Source organism: Pteronotus mesoamericanus, unplaced genomic scaffold (genome assembly GCF_021234165.1).
Source record: "Pteronotus mesoamericanus isolate MK-2021 breed Mesoamerican mustached bat unplaced genomic scaffold, CSHL_Meso_final scaffold_54, whole genome shotgun sequence".
Lineage (NCBI taxonomy): Eukaryota > Metazoa > Chordata > Mammalia > Chiroptera > Mormoopidae > Pteronotus > Pteronotus mesoamericanus.
Window position 1 is genome coordinate 37,561,723 of NW_026555321.1, and position 16,501 is coordinate 37,578,223.

Below are 16,501 nucleotides of genomic sequence, written 5' to 3' on the forward strand. Positions count from 1 at the left end.
TTTTCTCTGCCCTGGCTGCCCATCTTTGCCCCTCCTACTGGTCTGGATGAATGTTTCTTCTTTAACTACTTGGTTGTTGGACTTCCATCCAGTTCAACTTTCTGGCATTCTGGTTATTTTTTGTTTTTTAATTTGTTGTTATCCTTCTTTTGGTTGTGCCAGCAGGCAAAATGTATCTACCTATGTCTCCATCTTGGCTAGAAGTCCTCTACATTTTAATCATCTAATTTAAATTAATTCTGTGCTCTTTATTGCAAGCAAACTTTGCTTATTTTTATATTCTTTTAGGGTTTGATTTTGAGGCAACACCAGAATGGGGTGGGGCATGTACTTCTTGAGTCATATCAGGACCTGTACTGTGTGGTTGTTTTGCTTCAACGTCTCTTTTTTTATTTATTGAATTTATTGGGGTGACATTGGTTAATAAAGTTATATAGATTTCAGGTGTACAATTAATTCTATAATACATCATCTGTATATTGTATTGTGTGTTCATCACCCCTACTTCAACATCTGACCAGCTAGTTTTATTGTTTCACTTTCAGAAGGTAAGGAAAAAACCTGGTCATCACCAAAACTGGACCTATCTAATGGCAAAACATTTGATGAATTGAACCTAAAAATCAAACTGGAGAATGGACTCTTAGAAGTTAAGATTATGGTTGGTCTTGGTGGGGAGAGGAGATGATTATGACTTGGAAGGAAATGTGAGGGAGTTTCTTCAGTGCTGGACACTGGTTACATGGGTGTGTTCAATTTGTGAAAATTCATCTGCTGACAATATGTGCACCATTCTGAGTGTTTGTTATACTTTGATAACAGGTAAACAATTCAGTTTAGCCTCCTGATATTTAGCCCCAATCACTTAAGTGGGGACCAAAATTCACTAAACTGACCTGCTGACTTAGAGATGACACCCAGCCATGTCCATTCTAAAAGTTTCTGTTTCCATGAATGGTATTCTCTGAGTTCTACATCAAACTATTGATTTCAAGAGCACTGTCATGGCTGACCTGTGGCTCCTGTGCATGGGGACTGCTAGAATGTAATCCCTCTGGGTGAGGTGAGGCTCTGAGCCAGGGACAGCACTGCCAGGCAGGTGTGCCCCACACCCTGCCCTGTCCTCAATGTCACACACCTAGAAAATGCCTACCGTAGTGCTTGCTTTTTCTACTTGGACCTGGAAATGTCCTTGTAGGTGCCCACTACAAACTGATCCAACTGGCCTTCTAGTGGGTTGAGGCCCATGATCCCATGTCAGAAATACTGGTGCTGGATGTACTTTGACATCCAGAGGTTTTTTGATTTTAGAAAGGTGATACATTGCATATACTATAGAGTATGTAATGCTGCCAACACGGTTTGGGACAGCTTTCTGTAGTTGGACAATGATGATAAAGACTGCATACATATGGTCTCATGTCAGTTCAGGCCAGGGCATGCTGTCAAAGGAGTTTGCATCAAACTTCAAAAAATGTTTTGCTTTTCAGAGTTCTGGGGTTTGGAATTGCTCATGAGAGAACATGGGTCTGTGTCAGCCAATGTTACTGTTGAGTGAATGAGTCTCAGACCTTTTTTTTAAATCCTCACCTGAGGACATGCTTATTAATTTTAAAGAAAAGGAAAGGGAGGAAGAGTGAGAGGGAGAGAAACATCTATGAGAGAGAGAAACATCGATTGGTTGCCTCTTGTACGCCCCTGACTGGTGACTGAACCCACAGCCTAGACATGTACCCTGACTGGGAATCAAACCTGCAACATTTCGGGGCAATGCCTAACCAATTGAGCCAGCTGGCTAGGACTCAGACCTTTCTTGACAGAGGTTTTAATGGATGGAGGTGTTAAGTGGGAAGGGGAATGGGGGAAGGAACCAGCTAGGGAGGAATGTCATGTTCTACCTAGCTACAGGTAGGTGGAAGAGTGGCAAGAAGACAACTTTGCTGAGGTAGGAGAGAGGTGCCTGGTGCAGCACAATCCTTTTTTGGATTCTACTCTCCTCTGTAGCACCTGTTAAGCTGTCAGAGTTTGTTAACATTTCATTGATTTCTGCAGCACATTAGGGCCTTCCTGAAGCATTCAGACATAGCCAAGGTTATAATGTAAAATTTCTGGAGATTAATATTTATCTAAATTAAGTTAATTATAAGGATGTTGATGTTAAGACTCACTTAGACATGTGTTTTTTAAGAGATTAGAGTTGAATTCCCTAAACAAAAAGCTAGGGAAGCCTTTCCTGGAAAATTGATTTGCCATCATTCCTGCTGATCATTCAACAGGACATAAGTTCAATATGGGAATGGCTTCTAAATGTTTTTCTTTGGGATATCTATAAGGGCTAGAGGGGAATAAACAGACAAGTCTCACATCACAATGGGAGGGTATCCCCGGGGGCCCCAAACACATTAATTTTGGTATAAATTATTTAAAAGGAAGAGTGAAAAAAAGTGATGATGTGGGATTGTTTATGTATGTCTGCAAGAAGGAAGACAGTAGCCAATGATGGGGGTGGTTTGTAGGCTGATTCTAATTGTAGTTGGTGAAGTTCAAGGGTATTTGTTGAGTGTTATGGGGCACAGAGGCAGGGTATCTAAATCAGCCTGAGTTAGAAGTAGGGGTCAGGGAAATGATGCCTTGAATTGACTTTTTTTTTTGTTGCTTACCATTATTAAAAGTTTAAATAAAATGTCCAGATTGCAATTTAGTTCAGTGAACTTTGGCAAGTGCACATGTCCATGGAAATACCACCCCAATTAAGATATTAATTGTTTTCCTCACCACAGAAAGTTCCTTTGTAATTCTTAACAGCCAGTACCCTACCCCCACCTATCACCTCAGAGGCACCCAGATGAATTGCCTTTGGTGTAGGCACTTACAATAGGAAGAAGTGGAGGAAAGTCAATTTCATGGAGGGAACAGTGTTCAAAGGCATGGATATCTGAGAAACTGTGGCATATGTAAGGGATCTCCAGTTCTCTGGTATCCTGTCTCTGTGGCTGAAGGTATGTCCTGTCTATTGGATGAAACTGACATTAGGGAAGGTAGGAGCCAGGTCACCAAGAGATGGGAATTCAAATAACTTGACTTTCATTTTATAAGACAAAGGGGGAATGGAAGGGTTTCAGGCAGGGTATTGGTACTGGTATTAAGACCAGTGTACTTAAGTTTCTTTTTTTTTCTAATTTAAAAATTCAAAAAAAAATTAAATCTTTTTACTGTGGTGAAATATACACAACATAAAATTTACCATCTTATCCATTTTTAGATGTACAGTTTAGTGATATTAAATACATTGATACTATTGTACAACTATCATTACCATCCATCTCCAGAAATCTTCATCTTGAAAAACTGAAATTTTACCCATTAAACAATAATTGCCCATTCCTCCCTCCCCCATCCTCTGACAACTACCATTCTATTTTCTGTCTGTATGATTTTGACTACTTTAGGTATCTCATATTAGTGGAATCATAGCATTTGCCTTTTTGTGGCTGGCTTATTTCACTTAGCATAATATCCACGAGGTTCATCCATGTTGTACCATATGTCAGAATTTCCTTTCTTTTTAATGCTGAATCCTTTGTATGCATATACACACATTTTGCTTATCTATTCATCTATCAATGGACAGTTGTATTGCTTCCATGTTTTAGCTACTGTGGATAAGGCTGCTGTGAACTTGGGTATGGAAATACCTGTTTGAGACTCTGCTTTTAGTTCTTTTGGGTACATACCTAGAAGTGAAATGGCTGGATTATATGGTAGTTCTATGTTTAATTTTTTGAAGAATGACCATACTATTTTCCACAGCAGCTATACCATTTTATGTTATTTTACATTTCTACCAACAGTTCACAAGGGTTCCAATTTCTCCACATCTTTGTCAACACTTTGTGTTTTCTTCTTTTTTTTCTTTTGATAGTACTTTTCCTAATGTGTGTAAAGTGGTATTCCATTGTAGTTTTATTTTCATTTCCCTAATGATTAAGACCTTAATTTTAAAGAGATCACTCTGGCAGTAGTGTGCTTGGAAGAATTGAAGGGGATATTGAGCAAAGGCAGGAACACCCTTTTAGGAGTGTACAGTAATCTACAACTATTGGAGGACTGAGGTAAGACAGTGGGTGGTGAAGTGGAGAAGAGAAAGTGGATGGGAGAAGCCTTAGGGAGATAAACTCTCTCATACTTGGTGGTTAGTTGGAGGTTGAAGGAAAGGGAGAAATTTACAAACTAAAGTACCTATAAAGCAGTAAGCACATAGTATTTTCTTCAGTAACACCAGAGTCTGTGCCTCTTCATATTTCAAGATTTTGCTTACTCAAAATTACCAGCTAGTTAGAGGAGAAGATTAGGACTCAGGTCCCTGGCTCCCATGTAATTGTAGAGCCCCTTACGTGCCTCAGAAATGGGCTAGTTGTTATGCTTACACAAATCAATTTTGGATTCCTTTCCTCAAGGAGTGGCTGGCATAGTCAAGCTATGATTTTAATATAACAGCTTTATTAAGATATAATTCACATACTATGCAACTCAACCATTTAAATTGTATAATTAAATGGTTTTAATATATTTGCAGATTGTGCAACCATCATTGTTACAAATCATGTGAAGACATTTCCATCACCCCACAAAAAAACCCTGTCCCCATTAGCAGTCACTCCCAATTCTCCTTCCATCTCTGCCCCTAGGCAACCACTAATCTACTTTCTGTTTCTATGTCCTGGAATGTTCACATAAATGGAATGTTCATATAAATGTGGTCATTTGTGACGGGCTTCTTTCACTCAGCATAATGTTTTCAAGGTTCAACCATGCTGTAGCATGTATTAGTACTTTCTTTTTATTGCTGAATCACATTTCACTGTATGGATAGACCAAATTTTATTTCATCAGTTGATGGACATTTCAGTTGATAAATATTTGGGCTGTTTCCACTTTTTGGCTAGGATGAACAATTCTGCCATGAACATTCAGGTACAAATCAATATATGATTTTAAATGGGAATGTCTACCATATGGGATTTATTGCAAGAATAAATTGAGAGGATGCGTGGAAGACATCAAATACAGAGCTTGGTACACAGCAGGTGCAAAATAAATGGTGATTCCATATGATGGGGTTGGTGACGATGACAGGAGTATCTTTTAGGAGCTGGTGGTGGCTGTTGATGGCTCCCAAACATTTCTTTCTTTCCTTTTGTCCTGTTCTACTGTTCCTTTTTTACCTTTCCATTTTTAGTTTCTCCTTCTTTTCTACTTTATTTCTTTTTCCTTAATTAACATTATTGGTGATTCCCTGGTATGTTGCTTAGCATTTGGTAGCTTGAGGACAGGGCCCAGCCTTTGTTAATCTTTGGGAACTAACATAACTAAAACTGGGGAGCAGATAGGGCAATGTACAGGAAATTATTGCTGGGGAAAGCCTGTAAGGATTTCTGTGGACTTTAAGGCTCCATTTAGATGGCAAGACCTAATGTAAGGTTTTTGGCTCTAATTATCCAAGTTTTACAACATCTTTTTTTATATGCAAATGCTCAGAGATTTCTATCCTTCAATCAAAGGAGTGCTTCTATGTTTCCTATACTGCTATGCAAGATAGTAATTTTTTATAGACATTCATCTTAATAGTAAATAAATTATTTTTATCAGTCCAAGGAAAATAGAAAATATCTATGGCGACAGCTTGCATTTTTAAGTTCAAGTGTTTAAACCATTTTAAGGGCAAAGTTTTATTTTATTGGTAGGAAATTGTTAAATTTATTCCTCTGTAAAATACAGTAATCTGTCCTTTTATGTGAAGAGAGGCAAATATCTAACTCAATTATATTTCTTGACATCAAACAATTGATCAAATATTTCAGCAAAGACAGTTTTATGCTTGGTGTTGGTGTTGGAAGGCGTCTGCATCTGAAAATCCCTTTCATATTAATTCAGTATGTCATTGATGTCTCTCTTTGATTCACACGAAGGAAGACATGATTTTTTTTTCCTGTAGAGAGGGCCTCAAAAGCAGAAGCTGAACTGATATGGCAGAAGAAATGAAATAAGATTCATTAGGCTTTTTGTTTTCAAAGCCTGCTATGTGGGTGCACTTCCTTCTGACTAAATTAATAGTTTATTTGCTTTTGAAGTGTGAAAGGGAAAAACAGTTACTTGAATGAAACTCCAACCCCTGGAGTAAGGATGGCCTATCTTTGGGTATAGGGGACTCTAGCCCACGATGTCCCCTGGTTCACCACAGATGGAAAAATGAGTCGTTCCAGACACTGCTTGCCTGTCAAGGAAAGGGGAAGGCAATTTTCTCTAAAGGAGAATGCCCCAAACCCGTGTGCTCAACAGCTTTAATTGAAAGGGTTACAAGTAGGGGACAGGTAGCAGGAATGTATAGGTAATCTAATTACATCAGTAACTTAAGCTTATGAAGAATAGGTGAGGTTTAAAGAAGACAATGGCAGGAACACACAGAATCGCTTGGGTCCAAGATGAGCAAACATTATGGTGCCAGATAGGATTTGGGTCAGGGTCCAGGAATTTTGTAAATTTCCTTCCCAGCCTTGAGCTGGTTATCTGGTATAAGATTAACAGAGCTTGAGGGAGAAACAAAGCGTGCTTCAAGGAGTATAATTTACTTTTAGGCTTGATTTCCCCTGAGGGCCCTTGGAGTTATTACCAGGCCCTGCCTATCAACCGCATTACCAGTGTTCCGGCCAAGTCTTATAGGTCCTCTCCCAGGCCCCGGCTTGCGCAGGACTACAGTCCCTGATACCACTCAAAGTGGCCCCTTACAGTTGGGAATCTCCTCTGATTGTGTAACAGTGAAAACGGCATAATCTGCATTAATGTTGCACAGCCCAAAGATGTGATAATTAAGGAACACACATGGACTTGGGCACATAGAAATGCATGCAGAGGAAAAGCAAATCTATAATTCTTCAAAGACAGGAAGGCATTCTTCCTCATGAAAATGGGTACATTCTGCTTAGTTATCAAGTTTGAAAATCTCTAAGAATTAAAGGGACTATGTCACTGGGGTCCTATTAGAGTCCGAGGTGCTGTAGCAATATGTTACGTGATGGCCATGATTGAATTCGGCGTTGTGGTATGGGCCCTTACATACAACTGGAGGAAGCATGAATTTCATTATGTTTATAAATTGGACTGTCATGATTATAATTACTTCAATGCCATGTTTGTTAGTCCTGGCTTTGTCCTTCTGGGGAAGAAACCAGAAAATTCTCAGGATAGCATGTACCTCCAATATCGTCAAATCTGCCAAGCATGCGAGGCCCCATAGTCCCATCACTCCCGGCAGCGTAACAGTGGGTGATGAAGATGGACCATCACTGTCCTTGGATCAATAACTTTTGTGGTTACCAAAACCGTGCTTTGTTCATTCTCTTTCTCCTTTCAGCATCAATGGGTTGTGTTTAGGCTGCCTTCATTTTTGTTACGATTATGTACACAGCTTTATAACTGGCTCTCCTCTGGGTGAAACACGGTAAAGATGGACATGAGTGCGGACAGGAGGGTCCCCTTCCAGTTAATCCATTGGAGTGCCTGCATTTGCTGCCATCTTGTTTGCCTTGGGATTAGCTTTGGGAACAACCATAGCCATTGGGATATTGTTTTTTATCCAGATGAAAATAATTCTCAGAAACAAAACTTCTATTGAATCATGGACTGAAGAAAAAAAGCTGCAGATCAAATTCCAAAAAACAGATGAAGTCTTTGTTTTTTCTTATGATATGAGGTGTCAATGGAAGAACTTTAAACAGGTATTTACCTGGTCAGGAATTCCAGAAGGAGAGGGACTGGAGTGGCCAATAAGTGGGGGCTGTCACCAGTACAGCTTAACAACAGAACAGTTGAAACAAAAAGCAGATAAAAGCGCAAGAAGTGTTCAGTATAAAGTGATAGAAGAATATAGTGGTGCCTGTTGACCTTTCAATAAAGGAATCAAAATATTCTTCATGAGCCCCTGCACTGAAGAGCCTTGAATAATGCTGCAGAGAGGCAGTTCATTTTAGCCATGAGAAGATTATGATACTGGTTGTATGCAGACAGAATTCTTGATGATTCCTTTATAGAAGATATTTCAAGAATAAGAGGATAGTTCCCTAGAAACTGTGTGGAAAAAGTGTCCCTGTGATGCTGAAACAAAAACCTCAGAGAGAAAGGATAAAAATAGATAATCTCTATTAAAATACAATTATATTTTAAGTCTGCCCCATTACTTGAAAATTGTACATATTACTAAAAAATGTAATGAGCCTATATCTGGTTAAAGTGTTCCTTCCCTCAAAGGTGCCCTAGTGCCATGATCTAAATATTTTTATGACCATTTTGAAAGGGTGAAGCCAATCTGTATATGCCTTTGAATTCTTGTCTCTCTTTGCCACATGTTCTCTCCCCCAAAAGAAAAATACTTCACCCAAGGAAGTCAATTGTATTTTCTCTAGGATTTCTTATGAGCTACACAGTGTGGGCCTCACCTGCATGTAGTTCCCCCTTTGCCAGGAACATCAGCATGTGATGCTTCTATCCTGTTTCCCCCTCAGTTGATATTTCTTGTGCATTATTCTAGATACTATAGAACTTAATTTGTCAGATTCAATATAAGCTCAAATTTTGTTACCTGTCTTTTAACAATGCTGATTCTGTCAAACCAAATATGATTGATGAATGTTCTCTATAAATTAAAAAAAAAACCAGAAAAGAAAATGGAATAATATAACTAAGATACACAAGGAAAGAAAATGTGAGCAAAAGGTTTTATATTGAGTAAGATTGACATGTGATCAACACATAGGCACTTGGGGACTATTGTTTTTATGGGCCCTTATTAAAGTGTCTACTAGAGATCAAGTCCACCACAAAGATTAGAGAGACATTGACACAGGAACTGGTTGGTAAGTATTAGATAAATGATGCTTGTAGAACTGATTTAGTGAAGGTTGAAAGAGGGAGATTATGATATGTAAAGGTTATATGATTTGTCAACATAGATCTAGTACAGCCATTAAAAAAGAAGAGAGAATAAGATGAGTCTAAAATTTTTTTAAACTGTTTTCTCTAAACATAATTTATGGTGGTAGTATTATTGTTATTTGGAAGCTGCTGTACAGTTATTATGGGTCAGAGCAAATGATGGGATATTCTAATTCTGTCATTCCCCTGGGTTCTTGAGAACTAGGATTGTTAGTAGAAGAAAGGAAATGCAATCCCCTAGTAACAGTCTTCTAGTGTCCAGATTATGGTCTTGAAATACTATGTTCCATTGAAAGAAACTAGGGTTTCTTGGAGAAACAAATGGCTGATTCTAGTTCTGGAGTAGGAAATATACAAGATAAACTATAACATTTTGACTTACTAAAGACTACTAGAGTTGTAGATAAAAGGCTCAGGCCTCATCTTGAAGAGGCTCCCTGGTAAAAGGTGAAACAATTTGAGCCTTAATGAGGATAATGTTTAAATATGTTTAAATCCATGATTTCATAATACCTAATAAGGAAGCTAATTTGTCAGATTCTGAGGATGACAGATAACCAATTCATTATTGTGAAAATCGTGTGAATAAAAACAAAGAATCAACTGTTTGTTTATATTGCCTGTCCTCTATGAGCTTTGCAACTGGGTAACCAAATGGTAGATGAAGGGAAACATCTCATTATAAAATCATTCCAGTGAATAAATGAAAACAATGCGGTAAAATATCACCATCCTAATTATCTCAAATGAAGTAATGAACCTAGGCATTGAATACGGATAACTGCCAACATTAAAAAAAAATGAAAAAAGCAGACATTATGTATCTCCTGGTGAAAGAACACACCACCACTCTATCTTGCCAAAGGGATAGAATCTGAGTCTTATTCACCCTCTGCATTCAGTGGCCAGCTTGCAGGAAATGCAGAGGATAGAGGAACACGCTGACCTGTACCATGAGTATGTAGTCATCAAAGCCCAGATTGGAGGAAACTTCACAGGTAAAACAGTCTAGGTCCTTCAACAGACTCACTGTCAGGGAAAGAAAGGGACAGAGGGAGATATGCCAAGTTAGGGGAGCAAACTAAGCCATTGTGCGCATGGGTGATAAAACATAAAGTAACACAGGAAGGTGATTATACTTTTAGAGGGAGAGATGGAAGCTGTGATTAGTATGGGGCATGTGGAAGATAGTTCCCCAAGTATTCTATCATGAACACATTACTATACTTGTTTTATCATATACGCAGCCACCTATCTATACCTCCATCCATCCATCAGTGTTTTATTTTTGGATGTGATTAAAAGTAAATTACAGACATTTATGTACTTTCCCCTCAGTACTTCAGTACTCTAATGTCATTAACTAGAGTTTGATATTAACTTACAGTGTTTTATTTTGATGTAAAATTTACATAAATAAAACATACATTAGAAGTGTACATTCACCGAGGTTTGACAAATGTAACCCATGTAACTCAAATTCCAATCAAGATATACATTATCATTGCCCTGAAAAGTCCTTCATGTTCCTTCCAATTCCCTAAAATCCAAATGTATTTTCTAAAATAATCAAATTCAAGAATAAAATTGATTTCCTTCTGAGTACAATAAAAAACATTTGCATGCTTTATTTCTTCTCTCACTCCCCTGACATTTCCAATTTTTGTAGATATCCTCCAGGAATCTCACTTTGGATTATTGTTAATAGTAGTACTGAGAGGCAGGATAGAATGGTGATAAAGATTCTGGAGTCAAACTGCTGAGGTTTGAATCCCAGCTCTGTCCCTTATCAACAATGTGACATTGATTAGTTAATTCATCTGCCTCAGTTTTTCCTCCTTTGAAAGATGGAGGTAATAGCTTCATCAAAAGATGGCTGTGAGGATTAAGTGAGGTAAAATGTGCAAAGTACTTACAGTAGTACCTGACATATAGTAAATAAGATATAAGCGCTTGCTTTTATTGTTATTAAATTACCATTTTACAGTGTGTATTATTTCTTTAGCACCAATTCAAAAGAATATATGCACCCCTATATATTCATAGCAGCATTATTTACATTTGCCAAGATTTGGAAACAGCCTAAGTGCCCATCAGTAGATGTATGGATCAAAAAACTGTGATACATTTACACAGTAGAATACTACACAGCGGTAAAAAAGAAGGAATTCTTATCTTTTGTGACAGCATGGATGGAACTGGAGACTATTATGCTAAGCGAAGTAAGCTTGTTGGTGAAAGACAAATACCATGTGATCTCACTTATAAGTGGAATCTAATGAACAAAATAAACTAATGAGCAAAATAGAATCAGGGGCATAGAAACATGTAATAGACTGTCAGCTGTAAGAGGGGAAGGGGTAGGTAGGGACTGGTTGAAAGAAGGTGAAGGGATTAGCCAAAGAACATATATGAATAGACATGGACAATGGTGTGGGGATTGACTGTGGGAGTGTGGGGTGAGCTGGGTGAAGGGGGGCAGAGGAGGAAAAATCGGGACAACTGTAATAGCACAAACAATAAAATATTTAAATTAAAAAAGAACTATTTGACATTCATCTTCAGATTAAAAGTTACATTAACATATATTAACAACAATTATTCAGACATAACTAGATCTGAGAGTTGATTGGAGGCATCCAATGACTTAACTAAGGGTCATCCATGTAATCTGGAGCCATTTGATCTGGTATCCTCTAGAGAACATCCATCTAGTAAAGATCCCATGTGGCCTGGAAGAAGCCATGTACCTTCCTTTTCTCCTCAGTTTCCTCTTCTATGGATGTGAGGAATAGGCTCATAGAGGAGGTCCATCAGATTCCTAACTGCTTGCTTATAAATCAGATTACTCATGTGAAAACTGTGGTAGTTTCTGGAAATCAATATTCTACCAATGCCTGTGATTTTTGCTATTTATCATTCTCCAAATGAGTCAGTCCTTTTCATCAACTAGGCCTCCAAACTTTAGCAGCTGGGGGTAGCCTGCAGATCATCCATTACTGGTGTCTCCTTTTTTTCTCCTTCTGTGAGTCATGTTCCCCAAGGACACCCCCATTCCATCTCCACCCCCGTCTCCCAGCCATTGTTTCTGTAGAGCGTGGTCAGCAGCCATTATGATAGTTCTAGTCCACCCAGGACTTTTATAGGGGCTGGATCTACCTTTACCCTATGAGACAGTAGGAAGACTTTGACCATTTCTTTGAAATAGTTAGCTTTACAGCTTTGGAATTTAGTGCAGTCATTTGGAATTCTGTTTGATTTTTACCTTCTGCATGTTTACTTCTATGTGAGAAAACCTCTGAGGTTTACTGACTGAATGTGCAACAGATAGATACCTTATTCCATTGAGCTGGATATTTTGATAGTGTTAAAATAACTTGTTTTCTCTCTTGAGGTACCTTCAATTCTCCTTTCAGACAAGAGATTCTATCTTTAAAGTTAGAAACATCAAAGCTACCCATATTTATTGCCTTATTAATAAATCGGATTGAATTTTAACTTTTATTTTATATTTCATGTGTTCTCTGCATGTATGATAAAGACCTAATGTTAAAACTTTCAAGGATTCAGTAGAATCTTATACATAATTTATATTAAATATTAAAAACATCTACTATGTGAAAATATGAATTCATAGTAATTCTAGCAAACTGAAGGAAGCAAGTCTAAAGTAGGGGATCAAAAACACATATATAATGTTCCTCAATCTACAAAAGTTCAAGTATGTCATCTTTGCAGAAAGGTTACACTTTTCCCTCCCTTTCTGTTGTTTCTCTCCCAATAGTCTTCCTTTTGCCTCTATTGTGTTCCTTATTACTGTACCCATAAAATATTCCAGATTATATTCCCATGGATGATCACTCTATGTAAGAGAAAAGCAGCTTGATTGACAGTTATGCCTCTTTACCTTACACTTACATGAGCTAACACACCACAGACATGTTTCCTGTAGCCATGAGTACCTTATCCTTAGAGATGTACAAAGAACTAAGCTTTCCCCCACCTCCCAGCTGCTCTGTGAATTTCTGAGTGCTTATGTTCCCACGGTCACCTCTAGGTCTAACTTATTGTTCCTTTGAACTCTAAGTATCACCCAGATCTCACCTCCCATCAGATGTCCTTCTCTATGTCCTTGATGCTTTCCTAGACATGGAACAGAACACCTTTGCTTTGTCCATCCCAAGGTGCCATATGCAAAAAGCATTGTGTGTTAACAGATAAAGAACTACAAGGAAAACAATTTAAAAAAGTAGTTATCAGAGACTCCTGTCACTCAGCAGCATTTCTCCGTGGGTGTTCCCTTCCTCCATCACATTGCTTTGCTCCCATCTCTTTCATTTCTCTTTTCTTACTTCTCCACCCAATCTCATCACCAAGTTTTTCTTATTTCTTGGGTAGAAGAATTTAGCTGTCACTTGGTTACCCAGTTTTCCCTCAAATTGTGACTGAGGCCTCACTTTGGGGCACCTCAATCAATTCTATTGCTACACAAAAGTCTGTGGTTCTGGAGAGGATTGTACCACTTCCTTTGGGTCAGAAGGGATTATAATCAGGAGCATTTTTAAATAATGGTCTATTACATTTCCTTTACCACTTAGCACATCACCCAGAAGTTGGCTATGACCATGTTGGAATTTTCCTAGAAATTGATCTTTTCTCAGTTGATTCTCTTTTCAGTTCTACAGCGAAGCACCACAGAGGCCTTGGTTCCACCTTGTGGGAATCAGAACTGACAATCTGCAAACACTAGGCTGACCTCATGGAATTACTGCTTTTTTGTTAGACACAGTGTATCTGATATTTTTGCATATAACCTAATCATTTCTTTGTATAATTGAACGGAAATATTTTGATTCAATAATACAAATTTGTTAAAATTGATTCACTGTATTTGAACAAAAAAAAAGAAAAAAAGAAAAAAATTGACTTGGGCTGCTGATTCTGGAAGAAGACAGGATAGATGCAGTTTTTTCCTGATTCTTTCCTCTAAATACAACTAAACACACTTGGAATTACTGAACAGACAATTATAAAAAGACTCTGTAAAGGCTAGTAAAAAGCTACAGACTGGTAGGAAACCTTAGGGCATAAGGAACAATGACTTGGTGAGTTCCCTGGGTTTTCTTTTTGTCTCCCATACACCCTAGGCCTGGTTTCCAGAGAGGCCTGCAATCTGGAACCATCAATAGGCACAGACAAAAGAATCCAAGAAAAGCCTACTCTCTCTGGCCAAAGGACCAGGAGCGGGGAAGCCTGACAAAGACCCATTGGGAAACTACAACTGATATTTTACACCTCAGATCAGTAGGCAGTCCAGTCTGTTGGCAACAGTGGCAACAGATCCCAGACACTGCCACCGAACCAGGGCACTGGCAGGCAGTCTGATATGAACACAGTGGCAGGAGCAGTAAATCCTGTGTCTCCCTCTGCTACCTTAAGGAGACCCAAACCCAGTGGTTTCTGCTCTACTCCCTTCTCCCAGATGATCACCCAGTGAGAGCAGGTGGCTGAAGGACTCGCCTTCTGCCCCTGCAGATGGCACCAGCAGGAACTGAGCAGGAACCCTAGCAGCACCAGGAGAATGAAGCACACCAGAAGAACATTGCAAGGGCTCTGAAAGCTAAACTGTCCCTGGAAGGAGTTAAAGCCCACAAATCATGCCAGAATTCATAGGCTAAACCTCAACAGAGTAATAGCCTATTAAAATAGAAGGTTATTACAAGAGCTTTCAGTAGGATCAAGAGTCTCCTAACATTATATCCTAAATGTCCAGTGATAAAAGAAATCACTCATTATACTAAGAACTAGGAGAACCACAATTTGAATGAGGAGTGACAACCAACTGATGTCAATACTGAGATGAATCAGATGTTGGAATTTATGACCAGGATTTTAAAGCAACCACCCTAAGATTGCTTTCACAATCAATTACAAATTCTCTTGAAATAAGTGAAAATATAGAAAATGTCAGCAAAGAAAGAAAAGTTATAAAAAAGAACCAAATGGAAATTAGAGAATTGAAAAATCTCATAATTGAAATAACTCACTGAATAGACTCAGTGGTGGAGTGGAGGTAACCAAGGATAGAATCAACGAACTTGAAGACAGAGCAATAGAATCCACTCAATCTGAATAAAGAAAGAAAAGAGACTGAAAAGAAATGAACAGAGCCTCATAGATCTCTTGTGGAATACTAATAAAAGAGCTAATATTTGTATCCTCAGAGTTCCAGAAGGAGAGTAAAAACTCAATGGTACAGAAAGATTGCTTGAAGAAAAAAACTGCTGAAAATTTCCTAAATTTGAGAAGGGACTCAAACTTACATATTCAAGAAGTAAGTGAACCCCAAAGAGGGTAACCAATCTACACCAACTTCTGAAATCTTCCAATACAAAAAATTACTAAAGTATAGTTGACATACAATATATTAGTTTGAGGTATGCAACATTGTCATTTGACATTTATAATCCTTATGATGTGATCACCACATTAAGTCTAGTAACCAATTGTCACCATACAAAGTTATTACAATAATATTGACTATACTATATATATATATAATATCTAGTCATACCTAAAACAACCAATAAAAATCATGTAATAATATGTGAAAAACATTATAAACAAATAATGATGGAATCCTAAAAAATATACCCCAAAGAACTGATGTCCAAAAGGATTGAAAGCAGGGACTTGATCAGGTATGTTCACAGCATTATTCACAAATAGCCAAAGGGTGGGACCAACCCAAGAGTCCATCAATGTATGAATGGATAAACAAAATATGGTATATACATGCAATATCGTTCATATGGAAAATAATACAATAACTAATAAATAATACAAAAATAAACTGTATTGCAGATACTCACAACTGTAAATGTAATTTTTCCCTACCTTGTGTATAACCACAATAAAAAGAATGTAGTTAAAATTCTCCTATAGTGCACTGGCTAGGGCTGGTAAGGGAGAAGAAACAGGTAAATCATTACTATCCTTTACTGGCCTGCAGTACAGGATCTGTACTCCAGGTAGGTCTCCAGAGCAGCCTGTTTCGTGGAACCTTAATCAAGACAAGACGTGGAAAGAAAAGCTACTTTCTGAATGGTCAGGCTTGAGGGTCTCTAAGTATAAGTTCAGTTCTCAGCAACAAAGTCAGCTGAACTTGATGCAATCAGGTAAGTAGGGAGAGCTTTGCACCACTTATTTCCCCTCCTGTGTTTTTAGATACAAATCTGATTGACTATCAGCTGTGGAGTGATAAAGTAGATATATGGCTCTAGAGAAGAGAGAAAGAGCTCAGTGTTTTCATCCAGGGCCACCGAAAACCTTCATGTTGACCTCACCTGATTCCAATTCCTTTGTGCTCATTCATTCATTAAGTCTATGCCCTTGCGCCATCTGCCTTGTCAGTAAAATGAAATGCTCAGGCTTCACTTCACCCTGGGGTCAGTGTGTTATACCCTAAGTGGCTGGGGACTCTGGAGAAGTGGCCTAACACAGGGGGTACATT

At 38.2% G+C, this 16,501-nt stretch overlaps 1 pseudogene; it reads left to right on the forward strand.

Annotated features, from left to right (window-relative positions):
- The first annotated feature begins 6,964 nt into the window (after positions 1 to 6,964).
- Positions 6,965 to 8,192, forward strand: LOC129087969 (palmitoyltransferase ZDHHC6-like; annotated as a pseudogene).
- The last annotated feature ends 8,309 nt before the right edge of the window (positions 8,193 to 16,501 follow it).